The following is a 14,818-nucleotide window of genomic DNA, read 5'->3' as shown; positions in this document are numbered from 1 at the left end:
GCAATTATGCAAGGTGCTTTGATTGAGATATGGCTTTTGGGTACGGGTCGAAACACTCAATCAAAAATTGTTTGCTTAATTACCTTTCCCCTCAATTATCTGATTCTGTCTCTCTCTCTCGCTTTCTCTATTTCTAGCTCTCTCTCTCTATCACTCTCTCTCTCTGTGTGTCTGACTTTACTTCAATTGCTCTCTGTTTCTATTTGGTTGAGAGCACACAAAACAATTCAATTCAATTCCACTTGATCAAATTGCAGCAAAAATGGGAATGCAATTTTCTATAGCATAACTTTCAGCGCACATTAAACTCAACTGGTACAGTCTATGCAATTGAATTTAAATTTTCACTAGTTGTTTATGCTTGAGAGTTATTTACATACATATATAACAGTTGTTTAAGAATTTAAAGAAATTTAATGTCATAAGAGTTAAAAACATTATAAACATTTCATTTTGATTAAGACTCCACGATCTTAATTAGGGAATTTTCGGTTCAGCCTAAACAGGAAACATTTTCTAACATATTGTTGATGCCCAATCAAATGTTCCATCATGGCTGCTATTCTGCTAAACTCATACCATTCCTTTGCCATATATTTTTGGTGATTCCTTTTTGTTGCTGATGTGACAAGCCGCATTTCAGCCACAGAGTGTGTAGCGGGATGGGATGGGAGAAAAAGCCTTTTGTTTGAAACGAAATTCAATTAACGTATACGACAAGAGGTGGCAGCTAGCGAGCGAGCAAGCCAATTTACAGTTAACCAAAATTTAAATGACTTTCGTGGGATTCCCCATCTCAAACAAAATGAAAAAAAAACGTATACATGATGGAGCGAAAAAGGATAGTAATGGTTGGAGGGAGGGGTGGACGGATGGCTGGAGGAATGGTGTGGAAAGTGAGGGCGGTAGCTCTTTGATAAGTTATAAAATTTAATGCGCCATCATGGTCGTAAAATCTCTGTGTGACATGACAGTGTCGACAGTGAATGCGGCAACAACTCAATGAAGATGACAACACACACATACACACACAATATAGTCATAAAAACGGAAGCAGGAAGCGAGAAGCGGAAAGCAGGCAAAAGTCTGAAAAGAAGTAGAGAGGAAAAGTAGAGTGGGAGGCACCATAAACACAGGGAAAAATATGCTTGATGAATGAGAAAGTGCGGCAAGAAGATTGGCTAGAAATGGATTGGAGTTGGAGCCGGCTCCAGCCTGGTTAGTTGAAAAATATTTGAAATTCCATTGGCATACGTGATGGCCAGGCCAGGTGGCAAGTGGCAAGTGTTCCCTTTGTCCGGCATTTCGCTCAGGTGTTTTTTGCACTCGCCAGCGATTTAAATTATTCCCCTAGTTGACTTTCGGGCCAGGGCATAAGCATAAATTCCGGACCGCAACAAAGCGTAGGAGAAGAGAGGAAAAGTGTAGCCAAAATGCAATTGGCCTAGAGAAGATAAGATGTAATGGCTTTTTATGGGAGGGCGTCCAGAAATATTTATCTGAAAGAGTTACGAGTCATTTGAACTTAGGCCACTGGCCACTAAGGCCACTGTCTGGCCAAGTCAACGACATTTGGTTGCAAGTAGTTGTAGTTGTTGTTCTTGCCCAGTTAAATGGCCGCTGAATGATTTAGCACAATTCCTACACCCCAGTGTGGCTCTCTTTTGCTTGTTGTCTAACATTAGGAGGAAAAGCAACAGAAGTAGCAGCAGCAGCAGCAGCTGGTCACATTCCCACGTGCATCAGCCGCCACGTTGCCGCAATTTACATTCAATTTTAGATCAATACAGAAAGAAGCATAATGGCCACATAGAATAGACCAGGCCGGGCCAGAGCAGAGGCCATCCCCGCGGGAATATGCGGATTGGAAATGCCAAGCACAAAGCTGGCCACAATGAGTGGGTGGCATTTCTTTCCTTTTTCTTTTTGCTTCTACTTTTTTTCGAAAGCGATTTGGTAACATGCCACCATCGAGGACCACCCCACAATTCCTTGGAAATGGGGAACGTTACGACAATGAGTGGAAAATTCCCTTTTGCCCTGCTGATTTCTCAGGTGCTTCGTTTCGCACATGTATTTACATTCCCCCAAAAATGGCAATAGAGAAGGGGAAGAGCAAGGACTACAGACGAGAACTTGCAGACGTTGCACTTTGTCATGACTTTGCTGCACTCTCTGATGTTGGCTGTGGTGCCACTTTTCCATTGTAGTCGACAAAACTTTGGTGTTTCATGTTCTTGGACAAACATTACTTGCATCTTTGATGAGGGGGAAACTTGCTACAACTTCCACAAGCACACTTGCTGCTGTTGCAACAGTTGCAACTTCAAAGCGAATGACCGCAAACTTTAATTGCATGTCGAGAGCTCAATTGACCCAATCAAAGATGTGTATGGCTTCCAAAAGGAAAAGCCACTATTCTCTCCGCTCTTCTCGACAAAAATGAAGTCAAAAGGCTTGCAAATTTTTGATTAGCATCTCAATAGAGATGACTATTGGACTCTAGGTATGTGGTCATCATAACACCGGTCAATTTGGCCATAGACAGTTATTGGAAATCCGATGTACCTCTTAAATTTAACTTCAAACTTAGTTGCTTTTATATCATATGGAATTTCAGTAAGGAAAAAACATTTATTTCTATTGATCTATACTCTATTCTAAAGCAAGAAGCGAGAACCAAGAAAGGAACTACCAGGAAACACCTTATGAGGGGACCGGAAAATTTGTTTGAAGTGGAGATATCAGAACCCGCGAGACCATTTTTAACTTTAAAATACTTTTGAAAATTATGGCATGATCATAAATAAAGTTTTTAAAGTTTCTGCTGATTCATTTTTGTGTAACCAAAAACATTTTACAGGATATCAAAAGGACGATTCTCTTAACTTTCTGTAGAAAATTTGCCCCTATGAGTTTTCGCAATTATGTTCTATTGAAGTTTTTGGTCAAGACTTGAGATTAATTTCGTTTACTTTGTCTGGCACTTAATCCAGCTTCCACCCCTCACAAATAATTTCTTTTCCTTTTTCTATCTCTTTCTATGTTTTTCGAGTCTATCCCTGTCTGGCATCAATCTCGTTGTTGATGTTTGGCATTTTTAATTGTTGTGCAAACCAAAAGCAATGTTTGAAATTGAAAATTGCAGTTCGATGATCTTTATCTCTCTTTGGCAACAGTTTAAGTGTTTTTTACAGGAGGATGAGGGCAAGGGAGGTGGAAAGGAGCTGGAGAGTTCTTGTCAGTTTGGCACTTAACATATTAAACTAATTCCTCTCTCATTGTGATTCATTTTCTAACAATTCATTCCGCTTTATTGCCAAGTTTATCTCAATTTGAAGTCAACCCTCAAAGCATTTGGCAATGCTTTGTCTTGGTCCGTTTCTTGTCCTGCTGCGGGCAATTTTCGCCATTTCTTAGTCATGCCTTTGCCAGACACGCCCACTCTGAAAGAAGTGGGAGGATTGTGGGTGGTTGGGTTTCAAAAGGGAAATTTGCCAGCTCATCATTTCTATGCAGTTCTTAGCTTTGTTCCGTTCCGTTCCCTGTGTGTAATTAAAGGCGAGCAAGGCAACCCAAAAAACTCGACCACAGGCAACACTCAAATGGATAGAGTACAAGGAGATGGAGATGGAGTCGACTGTTGAGTGAGCCTGAGTTCTGCCTTTTCATGTTGATTATGCTAATTTTGGGAAAAGTCTCTCTTAAGCTGAACGAACATGAAATCCAGTGAACATGTTTTAGAACGACTCAAAAGACAAAAGGTTTTCTGTTGCTGCCAATGTTTCCTTCCTTCCTGCCACCTTAATGAAAAACGCTGCATAATCTAACTCCCCCCAGCCCCCCACCCAAAATCACCCTGCACGTGTAATTAAAGTGCCTTTTCTCTGCGCTGTTTTTTTTTTTTTTGTTCTATTTCGTCGCTGCTGCTTTTGTGGATCTCACAGCTACGGCCATTAACTTGGAGCTTCGATGGGCGATGGCGGTGGCTAAGCACAAACGGCGACATAAAGCAAGAGGAAAAAGAAAGTCAGTTGATGTGTAGTGGGGCAACGGGGCGTATGAGTTGCAGTGGGTAGTATGAAATATGCGCAGCTGACAGTTTTGAAAAATGAAAGCTTTTGGGGGCGGGCACCTTTCCCGTCACCGGCTCCGGCACGGGCCCCAGCACTTTCCTTTTGCTCTGCGTTTTGGCGCTTTTCCTTTTGGCTCGGCTCGTGCGAATATTGCAAATGTGGCGGAAAATATGGCGTCAGTCAAAAGTCAGCGCAGCGCGTTTAATGCCAGCGACAGCAAATAAATTGCATTTCACTGCAGCCAGCAGCACCAATAGCACCAACATTTCAGGCAAGGATTCCACAATTCCACCCACCCGCTGAGCAAGAAGCTTAAACACTAAAAAGAAAAACTATAGTGGAAAAAAATAAGAAACGAATGTCGTGAAAAGCAATTTCAATTCATTTTCAGCCGCCCGCTGTGACCATTGTTGAAAAGGTATGACAACAAAAAAGAAATTCAGGTATATATTTCGAGATTTATATTTCTAATGGAGGCAAGGCATCTCCTAACAGCATCCGCCTCGTTTCAGCCATGTGAGTAAATTCCTGTTGACTGCTTCACTTTAATTACTCCATTACTTTACTTTTGCCACGGTCTGGCAAGCAAGTTTATCCCCCTCTGCCTCACTCCCTCGTTCGCTTACTCTAACCCTCATTGTTGCTCTCACTGACTACGCATAGTTCGTAGTATTACGGCTCGACTGAATGTATCCCCTAAATTAAGTTGTTATCCAGTCGGGAAAATATGCAAATTGTTTTTGGCTCATGTCAGACATAAACTTTTTTTATGGCCAAGTGACATGTAAGGCCAACGCACCCCTTCCTCCATGACCCGCCATGGAACACTTGCCACTTTCCCCGCCCCTTGCCATTTGTCTGGCAAACACTTTCGTCTGGCGCCAAAAAAGGACACAAAAAAGTAACAACAACATCGAGAACCGAGTCTCAAATGATTTGTTCCGCCGCTCTCCCCTTTATGCAGTCTTCGTGTATCCGAAAATCAGATAAGCGGCACCTAAACACAAGTCACCATATCCACCTCCTCTTCATCCTCCTGCAACTCCTCTTAAACCAAAGTCGAGCTGGTAAATAATTGCGAATCATAAATATGAGGCACGACGTCCTCGACATTATTTAGAGCACGCGGCAGAGGCAGGAAAAGAAGCAGAAACAGAGGCAGGCTGAGTGCAGCTAACAGTTAATTAAGACATTCAAACCGACTCCTCCTGCTCCTGTCCGCTCCTTCACCATGAACAGCAACTCATTCACGCCGTATTTGGCTGCTCCTCCGCGGCTCAAGCTCTATGTGGGTTGTCGCGTGTCTGTAGCTGCAGTTGGCGCACACAAAGAGTGTGGGAGAGCAGCGGGGCAAGGAGACGGTGGCACAGAAAGAGAGTTTCCATGTTCGTGCTTAACCCTTTCCCCCCATCTGATCTGGGCCTGGGAGTAATGCTTACAAGCTTCTAATTGAGCGTGCACTGGGCGCTTCTAATTATCGCACGAAGCGAACTGTTTCGGTTTCCCATTTCGAAAATCCCGATCCTTTGACGCCATTGTTACTCTCTTGTTGTCCTTGTCGATGTTGTTTAGTGCAAATGGCCTGGCGACATTCAGGTTAGCTTGTTGAAGGAGCCACAAAGGGAGGAGTGGGGCGAGTGTGAAAGGTTCAGCCGAAACATAAATTAAGTTGTTTGCCATCTGCGATACAGTTTAAAGTCGTCGTGGGAATTGCGGAGAATGGGATGACGCAGGAGCAGGAGCAGGAACATTCTCCCCTATGCCTATCCATTCATCCATCCATCCAACCAACCATGCATACATCCATCCATCCAACCATCCAGCCAAACTTCATTACGGAGCTTGTGTGTGTTGGGCGCAAATTTCCTGTTCTGCTTTTTACAGCTACACGTAATCAAATTAAGCAATTACTGCCTGCCGTCTGCCCCCAACCCTTCTCCCTTTTCCTACCACGATGATGATGGGGCAACTTCAAGGGAAACTGCCAAACAGGCAACTCCATCTAGTACTGATGGGTGGAGGAGAGGGCGGCAAAGGAAGTTGGGCAACTGCAATCATAACGGTAAACGTTGTTCGGGCAAGCGGAATTGAAACTCGAAAACATTTGGAACAAATGTTTCAACTTCCTTGCTCGTCCGTTCGAATTTTGGGTTTCATTTGAAACAGAATTCGAATCGTTACTCTGGCCGAATTCTCCTCGGACTGGAATTAGCATGATAATTGTTTGGTTTATGGCCAATTAATCATTTGACCCAGCCAGAACCCAGACGAAAGACAACTAAAACAATCGATTCTACCACCCATTCCTTTAATCCTCAAACTGGATGACAATCGAAACTCTAGGCGAATCATGTAGCTACCAATTAATAATATTAAAGATGGAAGGTGAAAGCAAGGCAGGACTAAAGGATGGGTCAATGTGAAAGTGTTTAGCACGGAGCGTGGAAATTTCCTTTTCGCTTTTCCGCTTAATCGCCCGACTCGTAAAATTCCAAGAGTTGTCCCTAATTATAACTGACCACGCAGCAGTGCAACTCGATTGCGTTTTGCTTCTGTTCCGTCCTCCTTCACCCACGCGCCCTTGATGGTTCATTCATTCCCTTTGAATGACCAACTCAATGAGAATCGAGGATTGAGGAGGTTTGAAGAGGACTGAGGATGAGTCGACTTGAAGAACTCCCCCAGTGACCTAATGAGCCATTTAGCCAATTGGGGTTAATGTCTGCACCAGCTACACAAAGACACACACACAAACACAGAAAGAGAGAGTTAACGGGGGCGTCAGAGTCAAAGATGGGGGCGTGGCAGTGGCCAACTTTGCCGTGACTCGTCTTGTTGATGAATTTTTGAAAAGGCTTTGGCTTCGTGCAAAAGTTTCTCCTAGGATAAATATATCAACCCGATTACTAACTGAGTCGAAAACTTCCTTCAGGAGTTGAGTTTTCCTTTTCGTCTTCTTCTTTTTTATTTGCTTCTCTTTGTCTATTCATTTTCATATTTTCCTTGTTTATGGGCAAACATTTTGGTCACGTTCCATGGGACGTGAGCATTTTTGGGAAACTTTTGAAGAAGTGCAGATGGAGAAGGATAAGGAGATGGATGCGGAGAAGTGCGAAATAAAGACCCTAGCCCAGGGCATCTTGCATTGTTCTCTCCCTGATGAAGGCTAACAGAGTTTTCGAGTTGTTTTGGGCCATTCCCACCTCGGTGTAATCCCCCCAATTGGAATTACGATGTCATCATCGTGTTGATGGCAAGGCTAGCCCAGCCACTGACCACACCAGTTGCGCATCCTCGACGTTTACACGGCTAAGTCCTTGTCGGACATAGACACAAACAGCACTACGAATCAACACGATTCTCCAGTCGAAGCTCTCAATTGGTCTCCCTTTGCCAGAGCTCCAATTGCAAGTGAAGTGGAGTCAGTGGAGGGCGTCACTGCTTCTGATTTCGATTTGTCATTGATTTCGGTTTTAAACTCAGGATCCGTTGCAGTTTTTCTTTCCTCCTTCTGACTCCCAGTCCACTTGAATTTGCGAAAATGAAATCGGAGATACCACCAGAGTCAGGAGTGGGAGATGTCTGTCCTGTGTGTCATCCTTAGAGCTGCTCCTGGTTACGCAGAGTGTATGTGGTTGTCTCACTGGCTGTGTTATTGCATTTTTGATAACTGAAACCGGCATAAAAATGACAGATTGGCTTCCTCACACTCCTCCCACTTCACCACTCACTAAGGCAACGTGCTCCTGGCCCTGCCTCTGCCTCATATTAATTATGGAAACAGAAAACCCGTTTGCAAATGCACTACAGACAAATGACAAATCGATATCCCCCTAGAGAGAACCAGAGAATATTGAGAGCAAAGTCTTGTTGCTGGAATTCTATCCAGGATCACAACCCAAAACGCCAAACCGACTTCAAGTGGAGTAGCTAAAATTGTCATTCGATTATAGATTCGAGTTGATGGCAAATGTCATCCTGTTGCCATCTCATCGCTCATTCATTGGGTTGCCCAGGCAGCAGCTTATCGGTTAATGTGCCACTTTATTAAGTTATGGAAATTCCTCCTCCTCTCCTTGATGAGGAATCCTGTGTGGATGCAGGAGTCAATCGCAAAACTCACTGGTCTCGTCCGCTCGTTCGCTCGCATATTTTCCAACTCATTTCATTGTGAACGGGAAACTCAAATATCACTGTTAAAAAGCGTAACCAAGTTTCTATCTTCCGCCTCCGCCTCCACCTACAACACATCCTACATGGGTCTCCATCATCGTTGTCATCATCTTCATTTCTACCCTCAACCACTTTACGATCGAATGCTAATAAAGTTGTCTGGCATTGGTCGGCTGAATCTGTTGGGGCGGCAGCCGCTTCGGCATCGGCGCCAACTTGCATAATTCAATTACATCCGATGTAGACTCATAAAACTAAATCAAAAGAAAACAAACCGTCATGCTTCATTTACCGATGCTCCAATGTGCCCCCCGCTGGGATCCTTTTCTTTGGCTAGCCTCCAAAAAGGATAACCGTTGCCTGCTTCTTTTGGCCTAAGTCAGACGTATCAATAACATAAAATGTTATGAGCATTTATTTATATGGTCTCAATATGGAAAAACTAATGCAATTTCTTTAGAAAGTTGTCCTTCTATCATCTTTGGGAGTTGCCACCTTTCCCCAGACTGAATTACTTAATGGTTTTCTTTTTTTGCCATCTTCATGTTTCTATAATTAAGGAAATGTCAATGTGAAAATATTGAACAATGCGACAGAATTTGGTGAAATGGCCTGTCATTGCCATTAGCAGGAGACAGGACAATGTGAAAGCCCAAATCTGACATTAAGTGCATAGAGAGAAATTTTCAAGATTTTCCTCCCGATTTGTTCGACAGGCATATAGGAAATGAAAAGAACTTTTGACTCGTTCGTTCTACTCCATGTGCATATACATACATACATACATACAATATATAGATTTATCTTTTATCTAGTATTCATTGTGTTGGCCATTTTGATGCTGCAACGATTTGTAAAGACGGCGACCGACGGACCAACCGACCATCTTGACAGGCATTCAAAAAGGACTTCTGCTGCAGTGCTTGCACATGGACTACTTGCATGGACTCATGCAGGACCTTTAGTTGGAGTGTGGTCAAGTGGGAGTGTGAATAATTCACAACTCTGGCGCCTCACAGCAGCAACAATCTTTAAACTGTCTGGGATTATGTGGAGAGTTCTTTTGCCACTGGAGAAACTTTCAAAGTTTGCCATCTTCTTCTTTTGGTCACGTGCCCAGTTTGTTTACATGTCGCATTAAGGGTGAGCCCGAAGTGATGGCGATGCCGATTGTGATTCCTGTTTCGTTTTATTGCAATTTGATTCCATTTGCTCGCATATTTGTTTTTCGCTCAGCCATTATTATCCTTATCCTTCCTACAGTGTGAATGGTGGTTTGGTTCATGGATAAGGAGGGTGGTTCTTTCGTTTAGCTGTGTGAACTTTGGCACTTTGTTGCAGCTTTCCTTTGCCATTGCCCCGTCTTTCCTATGCTTTCATCCGGCAACTATTTAAGGCTCTTATCCGACTTACCACTAAACACTTTTATTCTGTATATGAAAACGAAATGGAAAGGCTTGAGCGTGTGTCTTTTACATTGATAAGAGCTCAATGGGTGGCTTAGTGGTTGGAAATTTATTTTAAACGTTTCAAAATTTTTAATTAATTTTCATAGAAATATCCTTAAACAGCAGAAAATTAAACTCATGCTAAAAAGGCTTAATGATGAAATCACATTTATTTTTAAGTTCTTTAATTAAAGGGCACTGCTAGGTTATAGCAAATTTCATAATATATTGACTTTATCTTTGTATAATTTATAAATTTTAAAAAGAAAACCAGATTCAATTATTTTTTATTGATTTATAGATGTTTGTTCTGATGAAGTATATACTATTTATATCAATTTACAACCTATTGATAGCCAATCATCATATTATTTACAATGCAATCGATAATACAAATATATTATAAAGTTATATTCTTTATTGAAAATACTCTCATCTTACCCCATTAATGAATGCTTAATTGTTTAAAATGAAACAATAATATAAAGCTAATTGTATGTCTAGATAGACGAAATACAAATAATTATAATTTCAAGTATTGAATAGGTACTATGAATTAAGACCACTCTAAGTAGAGTATACACAAGTCGACTCAATGTGTTGCCACTGATCTAATGTTATCTTTGTTGTTATGCACGGTTGAAGATATTTTTATTGAAGAGATACAATTCAGCCATAAAATCATAAATAAAGAGTGCTAAGAGTTGTATAAAAAGTGCATTTATTTCCATGCAAGTTACCAGTAGTCAAATTACCATCATGAGAGTAGCTTGGATTTTAAACGCATTGACCTGGCTAACAATTAGTGGATACGCTGCAAGAGCTAGTCCTGAGGATAATAGGTGAAAGTTCAAAAATTAACTAGTTAATAACAAATATTTAATGTAATATTGTACAGTTTAAATGCAACCGAGAATACTGCAGATTCGGAAAGGATTCTAAGATCTTGTCCACAAACTTTTGGCAAGGATGGCATATATGAGATTGCCCCCTCGGGACACGATTCATTTCCAGTCCTATTTAATGCTCGAAGTGAGGGAGCCAGTTGGATTGTTATTGCCCATCGTTCAAATGTCAATCTGAATTTCTTTAGAAATTGGACAGATTACAAAAAAGGTTTCGGAGATTTGTCTGGCGACTTTTTCATAGGTCTCGATGTAATTCATGCCATAACCAAATCCGGGAGCCATGAACTATATATTGAACTGGAAGACTTCAATGGGAACATTCGATACGCACAATACAATGAATTTCATATCGAAAGTGAATATGGATTGTATAAAATGTCGAGATTGGGAGCCTACAGTGGAACTGCTGGAGATGCTTTAAGATACCACAAGGGTCAACCATTCTCGACTTATGACATGGACAATGGTCCGAGTCCTGAAAATTGTGCACTTCGCTATCTCGGTGCCTGGTGGTACAATGATTGTCTTCATAGGTTTGTATATAGGAGTAACAGTTAATATATTTTAAGAAATTATATTGTTTTCAAATTTTCAGCAATTTATTTGGCATGTATTTCGCTGGAGAATATGATGTCACTTTGTTTGCCAAAGGAATGGTGTGGTTCCAGTGGAAGGAAATGTTATATTCCTTTAAAAACATGAAAATGATGGTACGACCCAAATCATGTCTCAGCTAAAATTTCAATTAATAAATTATTTAAATCTTCATATTATTATTTGCTTGTCACACTTAAAATTTTCTAAATTCCTAAAAATATAAACACAAGTTGGAAATCTTTAATACATTTAAAGTTACAGACTATTAGAGGGTGGGTCAATTAGTCAGTGACTTAACTAACGTCAGTTTAAAAAACAAGGCATCCTTCAGTTTGACAGCCATTGATAACAGACAATCGCGTGACTTGGAAACAAAATTGAATTGCAGTCATTGTCAGTCGTCGTTTCATCACTTTGTCCTTCAAATCTTTAAAGTATATTTATAATTTTGACGTTTTGTCGTCTTACTAAGGGTGAATCAATCCTGGAGTTAGAGTAGAGGAGTTGGGTGGAAATATTTGAATGTATACAAAAATATATATGAATGGATGATATAACTGCTGAAGATGTTTTTCTTAGGATTCGAAATCATTTAGATTAGTGGATGGTATAGGTAGGCTGAAGACTTTTAATGGTGAATTTGACTCCGAAACATCAATTATATTTGGCTCAATTCTAATTATGTTTGTTTTACACTAATTTACTTAGTTTCTGAAACTTTACTTAAAAGTAACACAATATCAAAACTTAATTTTTCTTAGTGGGATCTAAGACATCATCTATTTTGGTGAAAGTCCCCTTAAATCTTCGCAGAATTCAGCCCAATGTTCTTTATTATTTGAGATGTTGGATGTTTGTTTTTAGAAAAGAAAGTGAGAGCCCACGAAGGATTTAAGAATTAGTAACCAACGAGCAATAAACGTAAGAATGTGTAGAAAGGTTTTTGGTTTTACAGTAGGAAAAGCTGCTATCCGGGAAATCAAGAGTCATTTTGGCTCGAAGCAACAAAAAAAATCGAACTTTTAAAGGCTAGAATACCAAAGTGATGAGAGAAGTTTGAAATTCATTTTGCTGCCAGCAAATAGACACAATTATTGCAAGTTATTAGTTATTGCAAGTTATAGGGAGTTGGGATTGGCAAACCAAGGCACAAAATAATAGAAAACCGAATAAAGATCTAAGAAAAACATAAAGAAACAAGTTAGATCTACGGAAATTGTTGGAGATGGCAATTTTTCGTCAAGCTGACAACCCATCAAAGACATTATATTCACTCGAGAATGGTATGGCATTAAAAATAAAATAAAAATCATAAAAAAACTCTGATTTCCTGATTGGACGACTGATGCCATTTCTTGGTTGTTTTTTCAACATATGTATATCATCATGAGGAAATTTGTCTTACAGTACAGGGAGAAGATATGACACTATGCCTATCCTTTCCTTTAGCTTTCCCTAAGATGTAAAGCTATATACATAGTTGATTATAAGTACATATATTATTGACTTGAATTTGCTTTTAAAAGTGTTGCAAACTATAAAAGTACTTCGTTTGCTGTAAACATTTTGCAGTCAATGCAGTACTCCTTACGAAAAGTTCATTTACTTGGTTTAATTTGATTTGCACAATTCTGTTTTGTTGGACGAAATAAAATTTCAATTTAGTCAATTAGTTATTCAGTCGATTCGCCATACACCCCGAGATTGGATTAGTGTCAATTTCGAATGCAGAAGCAAAAGGACGTAGCAGAAAACAACAACAACAAAAAGGAGCAACAGTTGCCAAAGCGAAGGCCAGAGACCGGCTAAAAAAGGTTTCAGACAAATGCGCATGTGCCCACACCGACGACGATAAGACTCTTTAGTCACCCGTTGGTAGTAAGGGGAATAAGTCTCGTCTGTTGTTATGTAAACAAACGATAAAGTGACGGTCGGAAGGGGCAAACGGGCGTCAACGGAGGGCGGAAAAAGAAAGTTACAAACTTATCAAGCGACCAGTTCGGTTCAGTTCAGTTGTCAGTATGAAGCCAAAGCTGAGGCTTTTGTGTTAAGCCTGTGGTTTTGGCCATGACAACCCTCGAAATGAAATGAAATTTGGCGTGCAAATGTCCAAGGGGTTTCCCCCATACACCAAGAAGTTAACAAATATTTGTCGCAAATTTCAAGCAAATTTTTGCATTGATAAAGAATACGATTTCTGTTTTTTTGTTTCTTTTTTTTCTTATTGTTAATTTCATCTCAAGGTAAGAGAAAATATTTAAATGGGAAAATTCCATTTTCATGTCGAAAAAGGGACAGATTTTCGAGTATATTATATCATGTCCTTGTCAACATTTCACATTAAATGTGTTGTGTGTGTAAGTGTGTGTTTGTCCAAGGGGTTTGTCCAACCCGCCACAAAACTATCAAACTAATGGACACAAGCTGCCTGTAAAGAGACTTGGAAAGGGAAGAACGGAAGGTGGTTCAACCCATTTCATATGAAAACTAAAACAAATATTTGTGTTTCCAGCATATCAAGTGGGTATACACGGCCATAGACATAAAACAAGGACCACAATATGGCGTGACGGGAACTTAGTTCATGTTCATGTGCGTGTGTGTGGTCGTCGCACTCTTTCTGTTTATATAAAATCAAAAAAGTTGACACTAATTGAAATATGCCAAGGAGATTAAGCGGCACTAAGTAAATGTCCTTTGCCCCCTCTTCCACACCCCAAACTGCCAACCATCCATCCATTCATCCATCGATTTCGTCTTTCTACTTTCTGACCACATAAACCTCATAAAAGAATATTATGCAAATTTGATGTTGCGCTTGAACACTTTTCAGAGTTTCAGTTTTTTTTTTTCCATTTTGTTGCTAGCTTTATTGATTGAGTGGCCACTAAGTGCTTTGGCTTGGGATGCGGCTCATAAATTGCTACCCCCTAAGTGTATGCAATGACTTTACTTTGTTATTTTCATCGTTGCTGTTGTTGTTGTTGTTGTTGTGTGCCGTAAGTAGGGTGTGTTTTGTGGTTAGGGGGAGCGGGGTAAGGTTCTTAAAATGATATTGAATATTTCAATTTAGCTTCATTTTTGAGATACTGATTTTTATTCGCCTGACCCACTAAACCTTATTCAGCCACCGCAGCTCATTTCAATAATAAAAAGAAAGGAAAGGGGCAAAAAATTGGCATAAATCAATGATTATCACTCTCATGGAAGATGAAAGAGTATGGGCCAACAGGAAAAGTTGATGAGATTTACTGATTTATGCATTAATATTTGAATGAAACACAAAAACTAGCTTATAAATAGCTACTAAACACACAAAACATAAAATATTCTAATAAATTTTTGAATCTATTTGCATTAACAACAATTTTTATTTTATTATATTTTTGTCTCTTAATTAAAAACATTTTATGTAGAATTCTTATCTATAAACCTATGAAAAACTGTCCCTAAGAATGAAAATGAATTAAAATGTCATGTTAAATCAAAATTACTAAAAAAAGGAATATATTATGCAATTTCAAAAGCTATTAAAACCAAAACCCTATATTACATATTTGTGTTTGTCTCTACACAAAATTTAACCCCACAGATAAGAACAAATTATGAACATAAA

The 14,818-nt window shown here is 39.9% G+C and overlaps 1 long non-coding RNA gene across 1 annotated transcript; it reads left to right on the top strand.

Moving 5' to 3' along the window:
• Positions 1–10,444: 10,444 nt before the first annotated feature.
• Positions 10,445–11,446, top strand: LOC137577267 (uncharacterized). Its single transcript, XR_011032392.1, has 3 exons — positions 10,445–10,539; positions 10,596–11,138; positions 11,201–11,446. It is a non-coding gene; the product is annotated as an uncharacterized lncRNA (long non-coding RNA).
• The last annotated feature ends 3,372 nt before the right edge of the window (positions 11,447–14,818 follow it).

This window comes from Drosophila tropicalis, unplaced genomic scaffold (genome assembly GCF_018151085.1).
Source record: "Drosophila tropicalis isolate 14030-0801.00 unplaced genomic scaffold, ASM1815108v1 contig_593, whole genome shotgun sequence".
Taxonomy (NCBI): Eukaryota; Metazoa; Arthropoda; class Insecta; order Diptera; family Drosophilidae; genus Drosophila; species Drosophila tropicalis.
This window is presented reverse-complemented; position numbering and strand designations above follow the sequence as displayed.